Below are 16,003 nucleotides of genomic sequence, written 5' to 3' on the forward strand. Positions count from 1 at the left end.
TTGTACAGAGATAAAACAAAGCTATGGGAAGAATATCTGGCCATTTGAGATGAGTTTCAGGACAGATCTTCCCCACCATAGTCTTGAGTTCCCTATGTACATGTTCCACCTGAACTGAACTTTGTGAGTGATAAGGAACATGAAATTTGGGTATTATTCCTAGATTCTCATAGACTCTCTTCAGGAAATCTTGGGTGAAATGAGATCCCTCATTAGAGTATATGGTAAGTGGTACTCCAAATCAAGGAATAATTTCCTTAATCAACACTTTTACCACAAAGCTAGCTGTATTTGTATTTGATGGAAATGCTTCGGACCACTTAGTTAATCTGTCTACTATTACCAAACAAAACTTGTATCTTCCAGCTTTTGGCATGCTGATGTAATCAATCTGCTGACTCTCAAATGGACAATATGCTAAAAATCTACCACCTAAACATTTCTGTCTGAATGCCCCTTGATTGAATTTTTGGCAAACAGAACAGCTTGCACAGATCTTATTAGCTATATAGTACTTATTCCAGGAGCTACCCATTGCCTTTTTACAGAGCCAATTATAGCTTGAGTACCAAAATGACCTTTTGTGTGGATTCTTGACACAAATAGGTATATAAGTCTTTTGGTAACAGTGGTTTTCCAGTGTCTACAAACCATATTCCATGTTCTTTTCTTGCTCCAAACTTCTCCTTCCACTTTTGAATTTTTGAGTCTACCTAAGCTTTTTCTAGATCATCAGATTCAACAGTTGACAAATTCATTACATACCCTGGAGTTATTACTGGCTGCAAATTTTGCAGTTATATCAGCTCTATGATTTCTTTTAGAGACTGAATCTCTGACATCAAGTATGACTTCTAGAATGGATCACAACTAGCTGTTTAGGTTTTTGGATAGCATCCAACAAGTCAGTCATTATTTCTGCATGAGCAATTGGATAATGATAACTCTTAAAAACTGTTATTATCACCTGGGTAACTAGAAGAATTATACTTAGAAGGAACAGTGACAAACAGTATAGGATAAAATACCAAGACATAAATATGTATATAGATATATGTATGCATAAATATATATGTATACACACACACGTATATATATATATATATATAACTAGAGTTTAAAAAAAGAGCTTAATATTAAGAGAAATGGGAAAAGAAACAAAAAAGGGTAAATTTATATGTCACAAAGAAGCGCATGGCAGGAGCAGGGGAAAACATCAATATACTGGAAGGGTAAAGAGGTTGGAGATAGGAAATACTCAATTCTTACATGCATTGAAATTGACTCAAAGAGGAAAGAACAATCAAATACATTGGGGCAGATAATTTATTTGCACCCTATAGAGAATTAGAAGGGTAACAAATGACTGGTGGGGAGGGAAACAATACAAGAGGGGTAAGGGTGGGGTGGTAGTTTAAAAAGACTGTAAAAAATAAGGGTAATAAGAAGGGAGGAGGGTAGAAAGGGAAGTAAAATAAGGATGGGAATTAGGGGGGTTGATTAAAAACAAAACACTGGTGTAGAAGGAAATAGTGAAAGAAGAAAGGGCAGGACTAGGAGTGGAAATCAATATGCTGGAAAATACAGAGCTGGTAATCATAACTCTGAATGTGAATGGAATGAACTCACCCATAAAGCATAAGTGAATTGCAGAGTGGATTAGAAACCAAAACCCTATCCTATGCTGTCTACAAGAAACAAACATGAGGAAGGTAGATGATACCCATAGGGTGAACATAAGAGGATGGAGTCAAATCTATTGGGCATGAACTGAGAAAAAGAAGGCAGGAGTCTCAATCATGATATCTGATAAAGCCAAAGTAAAAACAGATCTAGTCAAAAGAGACAGGGAAGGTAATTACATCCTGCAAAAAGGCAGTATAGACAATGAGGAAATGTCAGTACTCAACATTTTTGCACCAAATGGTATAGGATCCAAATTTCTAAGGAAGGAACTAGTTGAGCTCAAGGATGAAATAGATAGAAAAACTATACTAGCAGGAGACCTGAACCTTCCTCTATCAGAACTAGATAAATCAAACCAAAAAATAAATAAAGAAGTAAGAGAAGTGAATGAAATCTTAGAAAAATTAGAGTTAGTAGAAATGAATGTGGAGAAAAATAAATAGGGACAAAAAGGAATACACCTTCTTTTCAGCAGCACATGGTACATTCACAAAGATTGACCATGTACTGGGCTATAAAAACATTGAAAACAAGTGCAAAAGAGCAGAAATAATAAATGCAACCTTCTCAGATTACAATGTAATGAAAATAAAAATTAGTAAGGGTACATGGAGAGGCAAATCTGTAATATTTAATGGGAAAGAAAAATGGGAATTGGAAAACAGGAGATAATAGGGAGGTTTGTATGGGGTATGGAGGAGTTAAGGAGAGAGTTAAGGGGAGGGCATATTGCTTGGAGATGCAAGGGAGGGAGATGCCCCCTGTTGAGAGGAAACAGCAGGGGTCCAATAAGGACAGTTTGTCCTGGAATGACTGAACTGAAGTTCAGCTTCCTCTATGACCAGAAAAGATAGTCCACATATCTGACTGTGAATTCAAATAACATAAAATTCAATAACCCGTTGGGATTGGAGTTTTTTCTCAGCTTCAGACCTGAGGCCAGGCCCCAGAGGCTGGTGGAGGGTTCTCCCACTCCTGTCTATTCTATATCAGTCCAGTTTTGCATAATTCAGAATCTTAGCAGTAGACAGAAAGCAAACAAGAACAGGTCTAACCTTCAGAGGTGAATGGACCTGAATCTTGGGGCTGAACCAAGAAGAGGCGGCACACCACACCAGACTGGGGTGAACAAGCTCCTACCTCCTCCAACACCAGGCAGCAAGTCCCACTCGGCAGGAAGGAAGTGCTAGTCACCAGACCCAACTGACACTCCCAGTTGGCTCCTTCCCCCACAAACTGTCAGTCTAATTTCCTTTCCACAAATCAAAAATTAATTGGAAATAAAACAATATGATTCTCTAAAATCAGTTAAAGAACAAATCATAGAAACAATAATTTCATTGAAGAAAATGACAATGATGAGATATCCCTTCAAAATCTATGGGATGCAGCCAAAGCAGTACTCAGGGGGAAATTTATATCCTTTAGTTCATATATGAACAAATTAGGGAGGGCAAAGGTCAATGAATTGGACATGCAAATTAAAAAACTGGAAAGTGAACAAATTAGAAATCCTCATATGAAAACTAAATTAGAGATCCTAAAAATCAAAGGAGAAATTAATAAAATTGAAAGTCAAAGAACTATTAATTTAATAAATAAGACTAGAAGCTGGTACTTTAAAAAAACAAATAAAATAGACAAAGTACTGGTCAATCTATTTTTAAAAAGGAAAGAAGAAAATGGAGACCTCACCTCTAATGAAGAGGAATTTAAGGCAATCATTAAAAAACTATTTTGCCCAATTACATGGCAATAAATATGGCAATCTAGGTGATATGGATGAATATTTACAAAAATATAAATTGCCTAGATTAAGAGGAAGAAATAGAATATCTAAACAACCCCATATCAGAAAAAGAAATTGAACAAGTCATCAAAGAACTCCCTAAGAAAAAATCCCAGGGCCTGATGGATTCACAAGTGAATTCTATCAAATATTCAAAGAACAGCTAATCCTGATACTATACAAACTATTTGATATAATAAGCAAAGAGGGAGTTCTAACAATTCCTTTTATGACACAAATATGGTACTGATTCCAAAGCCAGGCAGGTCAAAAACAGAGAAAGAAAACTATAGACCAATTTCCTTAATGAACATAGATGCAAAAATCTTAAATAGAATACTAGCAAAAAGACTCCAGCAAGTGATCACGAAGATTATTCATTATGACCAGGTAGGATTTATACCAGGAATGCAAAGATGGTTCAATATTAGGAAAACCATCCACATAATTTGCCATATTAACTAGCAAACCAACAAAAATCACGTGATTATTTCAATAAATGTAAAGTCTATATCAGTACACCAGAAGCAATACCTTTTGTTTCATTAACAAACAGTCAAAATGGTTTCGTATAGTCTGGGATACCTAACGCTGGGGCAGATGAAATGGCTTCTTAAAGCTTATTTAAGGCTTACAGATATTCAGGTTTTAGTTTCAGAGGTTCTGGTTCTGTATTCCTGGTTAGATATGTTAAACATTTAGTTATTTCACTATACCCAAATATCCATTGTCTACAGAAACCAGTTGTTCCAAGAATAACTCCAAGTTGCTTTTTGGTCTTAGGTGTACTCAGTTTCTGGATGTCTGCTATTCTTTTCTGTGTGATACTTCTGGAAACCTCTGATAACACAAATCCAAGATATTGCACTTGAGGCAAAACCCACTGTTATTTAGCCATGGAGATTTTATGCCCACGTTTATATAATTCAATCAAACAAATCTTGCTCTTTCTTAAACACCCTTTAGCACTTGGAGATGCTAGGAGGATATCATCAACAAAATGAACTATTTTAATTTCCTTGAATGTTATAGTTTTACGGTCACTATTCAAAATTTGTGAGAACTGGCTTAGGGAATCTGTGAATCCCTGTGGCAGATGAGTCCAAGTCCCCTGAGTTTTCTCCCAGGTAAAAGCAAAGATCTTTTGAGAATCCTTGTGGATTGGTATTGAGAAAAATGCTGAGCATAAATCTACCATGGTAAATATCTTGCCTGACTTGGAATGGAAGAGATTATAGCAGTGTAAAAATGGAGACTTGAACCCTGGACTCCAATCCCCAGAAGACCTTGTTCTGGTTCCCAGGATGCTTTGTAACCTCACTGAATTCTCACCTGGGCTGAGAGCAGATTATTATTTAAAGAGTCTCCACCTCGGCTGGGTCTTCTTTCCTGTTTCTGCTTGCAAACAGAGGGGTCTCTCATGATGTAGGTGAGGTTGAATGGGCCTCTTGGCCCACCTAGACATGTGCTTTCTTACTTATATTTTCTTAAACTCTTAATCTTAAATAAACCTCATAAAATATAATACTCCTTGACAGAGAAACTAATTTTTACCTGCCACAGCTTAAACCCCAAAATTTTAATCATAACAATCATTGGGCTCAGTATAATAGGATGTGTCTTTACCACATGATCACTTACAGCTCTTAAATCCGGTATGAATCTGTAGACAATTTTGCCATTCTGATCTAGCTTTGGCTTTTTGATTGGAAGAATAAGTATATTATATTCAGAGTATCAAGGTATTATGATCCTATGTTGGATTAGGGATTCAATGATTGTTGCTTCTTTACTTGAGGGATACTGAGGTACACAAGGCACTGGTTCTTCCTTATTCTTCACCCTTACAGGAGTAGCTGGTTTCAGGAGACCAACATCTTTGGAAGACTTTGACCATAAATCTTTAGCTATATCCTCAGGAATAGGATAGATGGAATCCAACTCATCCTCTGTACTGACTGAATCTAAGAACAGCAATGGAAAACTTTTCAGAGATTCTTCTGGTAGATGTAATGATATATGCCCAGTATCAGTACATTGGATTGTTGCTCCTAATTTACATAATAAATCCCTACCAAGAAGATTCATGGGGCAATCTGGCATACAAAGAAATGCATGCTCCACAGATAAAGGACCTAAAGTAATCATTTTAGGTTGTAATTTTGCTACTCTCTCTGGTTTTCCAATTGCTCCTATTACTTCCATAGTACCAACAACTCTACAATCCTTAGGAAGACTTTGCAAAACTGATTTATTCACTCTAGTATCAACCAAAAGATCATATATCTGATCACCTATTGTAACATACATATGGCACTGTGCTGTTTGGAGGTTGAAATGTTTCTAATATGATGCTAACACAGTAACATCAGTACAAAGCTCAGTCATTTCCTGTCCATCCAAGTTTAAATCTTCTTGAACTACATGATATTCCCAGGATTTTATACCATCAGCTTTTACACTATACTCATTGGTCCTTATATTCTCCACCTTGCTATCATTGTTCTCATTTACAATTTCATTATTATTCAGTTTATATTCTTCACTAATTTCCCTTATTTTACATTCATTAGGATTTTCTACTAAATTTATATTACAATTTTCTTTCCCCTTACAATTATTTAAACTAATTATATTAATCTTTAATTCATTTAATTCATTTATATCTTTATCAATCTTATTATCATTATACTCATTTTCATTTATACCCAACTCAGTATCCCTTAATTCAATTACAGATATATTCTGGGTAAATCTTCATAACAAACATACATCCTTACTCTGGTCTCCCTTGACAACTTGGCTATACTTTGGCCTAGCTCCAGACTTTACCCAATCCTGAATAGCGGTCAGATCTGGGGCTTGGGCTCCTTGGCAACAGGCATTTTGGCACTGATTTACATTTCTCATTTGATAATAATTATTATTCCACCAATTATTATTATTCTAATTATTGTAATGATTATTGTTCCAGTTATTGTTATATTGCCTATTAAATCCACCATTTCTGTTAATCTGTCTATTAAATTGGCCTCTATACCTACATTCTCTGACAAACTGGGCAACCTGATTACAAAGGAAATAATGTTTGGGATCTGATATGCTATACCTAGTGTTATGGTTAATATTTAGGGGTTGAAACTGAATATAATAATTATTGGTCACCAAGGATTTTATTTATAAAATCCTAAGTGAAACACTCAAGTCAGAATGGAGTTTTTTATGGTGATTTAATTACAACAGGAGGAGGAAATTATTAGAGGGAGAGAGAGGGAGAGAAGGAAAGGATTTTAACTCAAAACCACTCTGGCTCAGGCTGAGACAAGGTGGGAGTTTAAGGCCTTGGAGAGCCAAGGCAGAGAAGGAGTCAGTCCTTATCACTCACATGACCAATCTGAAGGAAAGCTGTCTGTCCTCCAAGCTTGAGCTCCAGGATCGAACTGGCATCTAGCCCTCTCCACAGGAAGTCACAAGAACTCCAGAGACTGTTCTCTACCTCATTTCCTGCATCTCACTTGTGCTAATGGTGGCTCAAGCTTGGCTTAGGACAGCCCAAGGGGGCAGTTAGTTGTTTCTGATTTGTCATTAGCTAGCACATGCCCATGTAGTGTGGGTGTTGTTAGATTTTAAATGGTTGAAGGCCTTAAACTGTAACAGTTAAAAGAGTGATGTTGTAAACTGTAGTGAGTTAAAATGGTGGAAGATATAAATTGTGATAGATATAAGAGAGGGTGAGTAAATTTGACCGCAGAAAATATGTTTCACTACAGTGTCTTGGTTTTTAAATCAAATATAAGGTGGTCGCCAGGGAAATATTCCCAATTATTCAAATACCCAAGTCAACTGGGTTTTATAGAGATTTTAATTAATACAAATGTGGAATTAAAGAAAAGAGAGAAAGAGAGAAAAAGTAAATAAGTATGAAGGGCCTTAAGCCAACATGGCCTAGACCTGAGTCTTAAGAGAGAGAGATCAGTCAGTCAGTCTTTTAACACTCACCACAAGGTCTGTCTAAGCAAGGATTCTAGTGACACCAGGCCAGCTCCATCTCAGCTGACTTCACCAGAGAGAGTTCCAGCCAGAGTCCTCCTTAAAGAGCCTTCCAGCCAGAGACTGTTCCAAAGGGCCTCTCTCCAGAGCCTCCAGAGGGACAGAGTCCCCTCAGAGGAGCTCCAGTGAGACCTCCTTAGAGATTGTCCTCCAAGAGCTTCCCTTCTCCAGAGCCTCTCTCAAGAGATTCTTCCCAAGCAATCTTCATCAGAGATCCTCCAAAAGGATTTTTTTTCTCAAGAGATTCTGCTTTTTCTTATATAGGGGTTTTTCTCCTATGTCACCTCCCCTAAGTCCTTACATCTACCAATCACTGTAGACGTTTTCCAAAGGACTGCCCATCTGAATTCCTGCTAAGTCGACTAATCTCCTCAGTAAGTCTGAACCAGAAAAAATGCTGCTGTGTCGACTAATCTCCTCAGTAAGTCTGAACCAGTGAAAACACAGCTGAGTCAACTAATCTCATTAAGAGAAAACTTGCCCAACCCTTTTAGGTACCTAGCATCTCATTGTATCAATTCTAAAAAACAGTCATGGCTCAAAGAACTCCTTGCCTTATTATAAGCATGGATCCAAGTACTTTCATTGTTTAGCAAAGAGTTTTCTCCCCTAAAGCAGTCTTAAGTACGGGTGGAGTAGAGGTCCTCCCATAGCAAGGATTTTTCTCCCCTAAAGCAATCTTAAGCACGGGTGGAGTAGAGGTCCTCCCATTTCTGATCCTGGCAAGTTCTCACATCAAAATGGGGAATGTTTCCCAGTAGGGAATTTGTTCCAATGGAGGATTCCTCAATGTGGAAATTTTTAACATTCACAAGTCTGAGAAATTTCAAGATTTACAGTGTGCACATTCCTGGGTGCTAGACCAAGAAAAATGGGGGAAATTTAAAAATCACACTAGGCCTATAGTTTGTCTTAGGCTGCATGAATCTCAAAACAGCCAGTGTCTTGACCTCTTTTATCTCACTGACTTTAGCTTTTAATTCTACTTTCCTAAGCTTTCCTTTTAGGTCTTCCACTACAGTATCTTTCTCCTCATATCTATCCTCAATGTCAGTCATCAAGTATGTTGCCTTATGTCTTAGGTCTTCCAGTTCCATCTCTTCCCAGTCAGTGTAGTTATTTTTAAAAAGCAATTTGATTTTTAGGATTGCATTCTTAAAAAAGATCCTCTTTATGTGAGTTATTGTCCCTTCCTTGAGCTCATTCATGTTTAGGAATGTCTCAGCCACTTCCATGATTCGATCTAAAAAGGCCATAGGTGTTTCTGTGACCTTTTGCTTTATGGATTCAAATTTTGACCAGGCATTTCGTCTCCCAGTGTGTCTCCCCATGACTTCAATAATTGTTTGCCTGTACTCTGGCCATAAGGATAGAATGGGGTCCTCCCTAGTCTCATCAATAAATCTATTTCATTCTCTCTTTGACAATAGCTTCTTCATCAATAATGCAAAGTCATTGTAGTCTGGGTCAAATAAATATATTGCCCTCTTCATTTCTTTTATTACAGAGTTGGATTCTTCTATAAAGCTAGGGATTCTTTTTATGGACTCCAAGTCCTCTGGGGTGAATCTTTTGTGTGTCTTGACCTGAAATATCTCATCTTTCGAAAATACAGGGAGACTTCCAGGTAAACATGGCTGCAATCTAGACCCAAATTGCTTCCTCTCCCCAATACCCAACTAAATAGACTACCTCAAAAGAATGTAAAAATCATCTTTGGAAGAATGGAGGGACTCTACAGTAAGGCAGAGCAACAAAGGTACATGGGGTTTGAGCATTTCCACACTATAAGAAGGAGAAAAAGCTCGCGTCCAAACGTGATCTGAACTACCCTCCCCCACCTCACCTACGGAACCAGAGTTGGGACCAGCGCACTCATGGGAGACAGCGAGTGAGTGAGGAATGTCTCTGTGGTGACTGGGGAGTACACAAGGGCCCTTGGGATCTAACTAGGACTGCAAGGGAACTACCCCTGAGAGCGGATAAACAGAAGACCCCTGTGCACTGAAGAGCACAAACCTTGGGTGCTCGTGCAAACTGAGGACGCCACGGAGACTCCAGAGCCTACCTGAGGCAAAAGCTCAGCTCCTTGCTGTAGTGAGTGGGGGGCACACCAGGGTCCTTGGGAACTGACAAGGAATGCCAGGGACCTACCCCTCAGAGCCGTTTCACAGGAGACCCCTGCACATGGGAGAGCACAGACTGAGGATGCACTAGCAAACTGTGGTGGCTGAGGGGACACCAGAACCTGCCTGAGGCAAAAGACCCGCCAAGTAACTCCACAGAAAACCTGCCTATCTCACTCAGATTTCTGTCTAAAAAGGAAAGGGAAAACCACCAAAGGGATGGTTCATTGTGCCCAAGATCAACCCTTGAAGAAGAACAGGAAAAATTGACTATTGAAAGCTTTTATGGAGGGAAAACCCAGGCTACAGAGGAAAAAGAGGATGAAATTCAAACAAAATCAAAACCTCCCCCCCCCAAATGGAAATTGTCCACAACCTCTGGAAGAACTCAAATTGGAGCTTATCCAAAAGATGGAAACCTTCTGGCAAGAAAAATAGGGAAAAATTCAGAGAGAGGTCAACAGTCTGATAGACAATAACTCCCATTTAGAGAAACAGCTGGAAGCCTTAAACAGCAGGGAAGACCAAATTGAAAAGCAAAACTAGTCCTTAAAGGCCAGAATTAAGCAACTGGAAGACAATGATCTTGCAAAACAGCAAGAATTAATAAAGCAAAGTCCAAAAATTAATGAATTAGAAGAAAACAAAATATCTCACTGACAAGGTGACAGACCAGGAAAAGAGGAAGAGACAATTTGAGAATCATTGGTCTACCTGAAAAAACCAGAGATAAGCAAAAATCTCAATGCCATACTACAAGAAATAATTGAAGAGAATTGCCCTGAAGCTCTTGAAGAAGGGGGCAAAATAGAAATTGAAAGGGTTCATAGAACACCCTCTATACTAAATCCCCAAAAGACAACTCCCAGGAATGTAATTGCCAAATTCAAGAGCTTCCAAGCTAAGGAGAAAGTCTTACAAGAAGCCAAAAAGAGAAACTTCAGATACAAAGGAGCACCAATCAGGATTACACAAGACCTGGCAGCTACCACGCTAAAAGACTACAAAGCCTGGAACAGGATATTCAGAAAGGCAAGAGAACTGGGTCTTCAACCAAGAATCAGCTATACATCAAAACTGACTATATACTTCCAGGGGAAAGTATGGGCATTTAACAAAATAGAAGATTTCCAAGTATTTGTAAAGAAAAGACCAGAACTCAGTGGAAAGTTTGACATCCAAACACAAAGAGCAAAGGAAACATGAAAAGGTAAATATGAAAGAAAGGGAAAAGGATAAAAATGTTTTTTTCTTTTATTCAAACTCTCTTCTATAAGAACTACAATTAGATCAAATTGGGAAATGTTATGTGTAACTCTCAAAAATTGTATGCATTGATAGAGTAATCAGAAGAATCACTCATAGGGAAAGATTGGGGCATTAAGATGATTTGGAGGAAAAAAACAAAAAGAAAGAAAAAGGTAGGGGGAAGAATCAATGATGGTACCATGATATACTTGAAGAAATAGAAATAAATTAAACAGAATAATCTTTGTCACACAAAGATACACACGGGAAGGGGAGGGGAAGAATTCTCTCATAAGAAGGAGAGGAAGAGAGTGCTAATTGGTATTACTTAAACCTTACTCTCAGTGAAATCAACTCTGAGAGGGAAGAGCATTTAGATCCATTGGGATATTGAATTCTATCTTATCAAACAGGGTAAGGGAGAAGGGAAAACTAAGGGGGGAATAAGGAGGAGGGAGATCAAAAAGGGAGGGAAGGAGGGGTAGTGAAATTAGCGGACCGCCCCAAAAAAACAAAAATAAAAACAAAAAGGGAGGGGCCAGAAAGGGAAGCACAGCAAGGGAGGGGACTAGGGGGTCTGATTTAAAGTAAACCACTGCTTTAAAAGGTTATGGCAAAAGAAGAAAGGTCAGAATTAGGGGACGATATCAACATGTTGAGGAATTCACAAGTGACAATCATAACTTTGAATGTGGATGGGATTAACTCACCCATAAAACATAGACGAATAGCAGAATGGATTAGAATCCAAAACCCTACCATATGTTGTCTTCAAGAAACACACATGAAGCGGGTAGATACTCACAGGGTCAGAATTAAAGGTTGGAGTAAGACCTATTATGCCTCAACTGACAGAAAGAAGGCCGGAGTTGCAATCATGATATCTGACAAAGCCAAAGCAAAAATAGACCCGATTAAAAGGGATAGGGAAAGTAAATACATCCTGATTAAAGGGAATATAGACAATGAGGAAATATCACTAATCAACATGTAAGCACCAAATGGTATAGCACCCAAATTTCTAATGGAGAAACTAGGAGAATTGAAGGAGGAAATAGATAGTAAAACTATACTTGTGGGAGATCTGAACCAACCACTATCAAATTTAGATAAATCAAATAAAAAATAAATAAGAAAGATGTAAAAGAGGTGAATGATATCTTAGAAAAATTAGAGTTAATAGACATATGGAGAAAAATAAATAGGAACAAAAAGGAATACACCTTCTTTTCAGCAGCACATGGCACATTCACAAAGATTGACTATATACTAGGTCATAAAAACATGGCATACAAATGCAGAAAAGCAGAAATAATAAATGCAAATTTTTCAGATCATAAAGCAATAAAAATAATGATCAGTAAGGGTACATGGAGAGCAAAATTAAAAATCAATTGGAAATTAAATAATGTGATACTCCAAAATTGGTTCATTAGAGAACAAATCATAGAAACAATTAATTATTTCATTGAAGAAAATGAAAATGGTGAGACATCCTTTCAAACCTTATGGGATGCAGCCAAAGCATTATTCAGAGGAAAATTCATATCCCTGAGTGCATACATTAACAAATTAGGGAGGGCAGAGATCAATGAATTGGACATGCAACTCAAAAAACTTGAAAGCAAACAAATTAAAAATACCCAGAAGAAAATCAAATTAGAAATCCTAAAAATTAAGGGAGAAATTAATAAACTCGAAAATGATAGAACCATTGAACTAATAAATAAGATTAGAAGCTGATACTTTGAAAAAACAGACAAAATAGACAAAGTACTGGTCAATCTAATTTAAAAAAGGAAAGAAGAAAAGCAAATTAACAGTATCATAAATGAAAAGGGGGACCTTTCCTCCAATGAAGAGGAAATTAAGGCAATCATTAAAACTTCTTTGCCCAATTATTTGGCAATAAATATGCCAATCTAGGCAATATGGATATTTACAAAAATATAAATTGCCCCGACTAACAGAAGAAGAAATAGAATTCTTAAATAATCCTGTATCAGAAAAAGAAATCCAACAGGCCATCAAAGAACTCCCTAAGAAAGAATCCCCAGGTCCAGATGGATTCACAAGTGAATTTTATCAAACATTCAAAGAACAGCTAATCCCAATACTATACAAAACTATTTGACATAGTAAGCAAAGAGGGAGTTCTACCAAATTCCTTTCATGACACAAATATGGTACTGATTCCAAAACCAGGCAGGTCAAAATCAGAGAAAGAAAATGACAGACCAATCTCCCTAATGAACATAGATGCAAAAATCTTAAAAAGGATACTAGCAAAAAGACTCCAGCAAGTGATCAAGAGGTGTAAAAATAGATTTGAATCCAGGACTTCAATCCCCAGAAGCCCTTGCTCCACTTCCCCAGAATGCTTTGTAATCTCACTGAATTCTCACCTGGGATGAGAGCAAAATATTATTTAAAGACTCTCCACCATAGATGGGGGCTCTTTATTTTTTCTTTTTACTTCCGCTTCAGAGCACACTCGGCTCTCCACCTACCAGGCAAGATGTGAGTGGTTGTGTCTAGGCCTCTCTCTCTCTGGCCTAGACACGTGCTTTTCTTACTTGTATATTCTTAGGTCCTCAATCTTAAATAAACCTCTAAAAAAATAATACTCCTTGCAGAGAGAAACTAATTTCTACCTGCCTCAGTTTCCCCCAAAATTTTAATCTTTACAGAGGGTCATTCATTATGTTCAAGTAGGATTTATACCAGGAATGCAGGGCTGGTTCAATATTAGGAAAACTATCCACATAATTGACCATATGAACAAGCAAACCAACAAAAATCACATGATTATCTCAATAGACGCAGAAAAAGCCTTTAACAAAATACAGCACCCATTCCTATGAAAAACACTAGAAAGCATAGGAATAGAAGAGCCTTTCCTAAAAATAATAAACAGTATATATCTGAAATCATCATCAAACATCATCTGCAATGGGGATAAACTAGATGCATTCCCAATAAAATCAGGAGTGAAACAAGGATGCCCATTATCACCTCTATTATTTAACATTGTACTGGAAATACTAGCAGTAGCAATTCGAAGAAAACTAAATTGAAGGTATTAAAATAGGCAATGAAAAGACCAAGCTGTCACTCTTTGCAGATGATATGATGATCTACTTAAAGAATCCTAGAGAATCAACTAAAAAGCTAGTGGAAATAATCAACAACTTTAGCAAAGTTGACAGATACAAAATAAAGCCACATACATCATCAGCATTTCTATATATCTCCAACACATCTCAGCAGCAAGAATTAGAAAGAGAAATCCCATTCAAAAATCACCTTAGACTATATAAAATACTTAGGAATCTATCTGCCGACACAAACACAGGAACTATATGAACACAACTACAAAACACTCTCCACACAACTAAAACTAGACTTGAGCAATTGGAAAAACATTAACTGCTCATGGGTAGGATGAGCTAATATAATAAAAATGACCATCCTACCCAAACTTATCTATCTATTTAGTGCCAAACCGATTGAACTTCCAAAAAATTTTTTTACTGAATTAGAAAAAAACATAACAAAGTTCATTTGGAAGAACAAAGGATCAAGGATATCCAGGTAAATAATGAAAAAAAAAAATACAAAGGTAGCCTAGCAGTCCCAGATCTCAAACTATATTATAAAGCAGTGGTCATCAAAACAATTTGGTACTGGCTAAGAGACAGAAAGAAGGATCAGTGGAACAGATTTGGGGTAAGTGACCTCAGCATGACAGTCTATGATAAGCCCAAAGATCCCAGCTTTTAGGACAAAAATCCACTATTTGATAAAAAGCTTCTGGGAAAATTGGAAGATAGTGTGGGAGAGATTAGGTTTGGATCAACACCTCACACCCTACACCAAGGTAAACTCAGAATGGGTGAATGACTTGAACATAAAGAAGGAAGCTATAAGTAAATTAGGTGAACACAGAATAGTATACATGTCAGATCTTTGGGAAGGGAAAGATTTTAAAACCAAGCAAGACTTAGAAAGAGTCACAAAATGTAAAATAAATAATTTTGACTACATCAAATTAAAATTTTTTTGTACAAACAAAACCAATGTAACTAAAATTAGAAGGGAAGCAACAAATTGGGAAACAATCTTCATAAAAACCTCTGACAAAGGTTTAATTACTCAAATTTACAGAGCTAAATCAATTGTACAAAAAATTAAGCCATTCTCCAATTGATAAATGGACAAGGGACATGAATAGGCAGTTTTCAAATAAAGAAATCAAAACTATTAATAAGCACATGAAAAAGTGTTCTAAATCTCTTATAATGAAAGTGATGCAAATCAAAGCAACTCTGAAGTATCACCTCACACCTAGCAGATTGGCTAACATGACAGCAAAGGAGAGTAATGAATGCTGGAGGGAATGTGGCAAAGTTGGGACATTAATGCATTGCTGGTGGAGTTGTGAATTGATCCAACCATTTTGGAGGGCATTTTGGAGGGCAATTTGGAACTATGCCCAAAGGGTGATAAAAGACTGTCTGCCCTTTGACCCAGCCACAGCACTGCTGGGTTTGTACCCCAAAGAGATAATAAGGAAAAAGACTTGTACAAGAATATTCATAGCTGCACTCTTTGTGGCGGCCAAAAATTGGAAAATGAGGGGATGCCCTTCAATTGGAGAATGGCTAAACAAATTGTTGTATATGTTGGTGATAGAATACTATTGTGTTCAAAGGAATAATCAAATGGAGGAATTCCATGTGAACTGGAATGTCCTCCAGGAAGTGATGCAGAGTGGAAGGAGCAGAACCAGGAGAACATTGTACACAGAGACTGATACACTATGGTACAATCGAACATAATGGACTTCTCTATTAGTGTCAATGCAATGTCCCTGAACAATCTGCAGGGATCTAGGAGAAAAAAAAACTACCCACAAGCAGAGGACAAACGGTGGGAGGAAAAACACTGAGAAAAGGCAACAGCTTGACTACAGGGGTGGTGGAGGGAATATGATTGAGGAGAGACTCTAAATGAACACCCTAATGCAAATACCAACAACATGGAAATGGGTTCGGATTGTGGACACAAGTGATACCCAGAGGAATCACACGTCACCTATGGC

This window comes from Monodelphis domestica, chromosome 1 (genome assembly GCF_027887165.1).
Source record: "Monodelphis domestica isolate mMonDom1 chromosome 1, mMonDom1.pri, whole genome shotgun sequence".
Lineage (NCBI taxonomy): Eukaryota > Metazoa > Chordata > Mammalia > Didelphimorphia > Didelphidae > Monodelphis > Monodelphis domestica.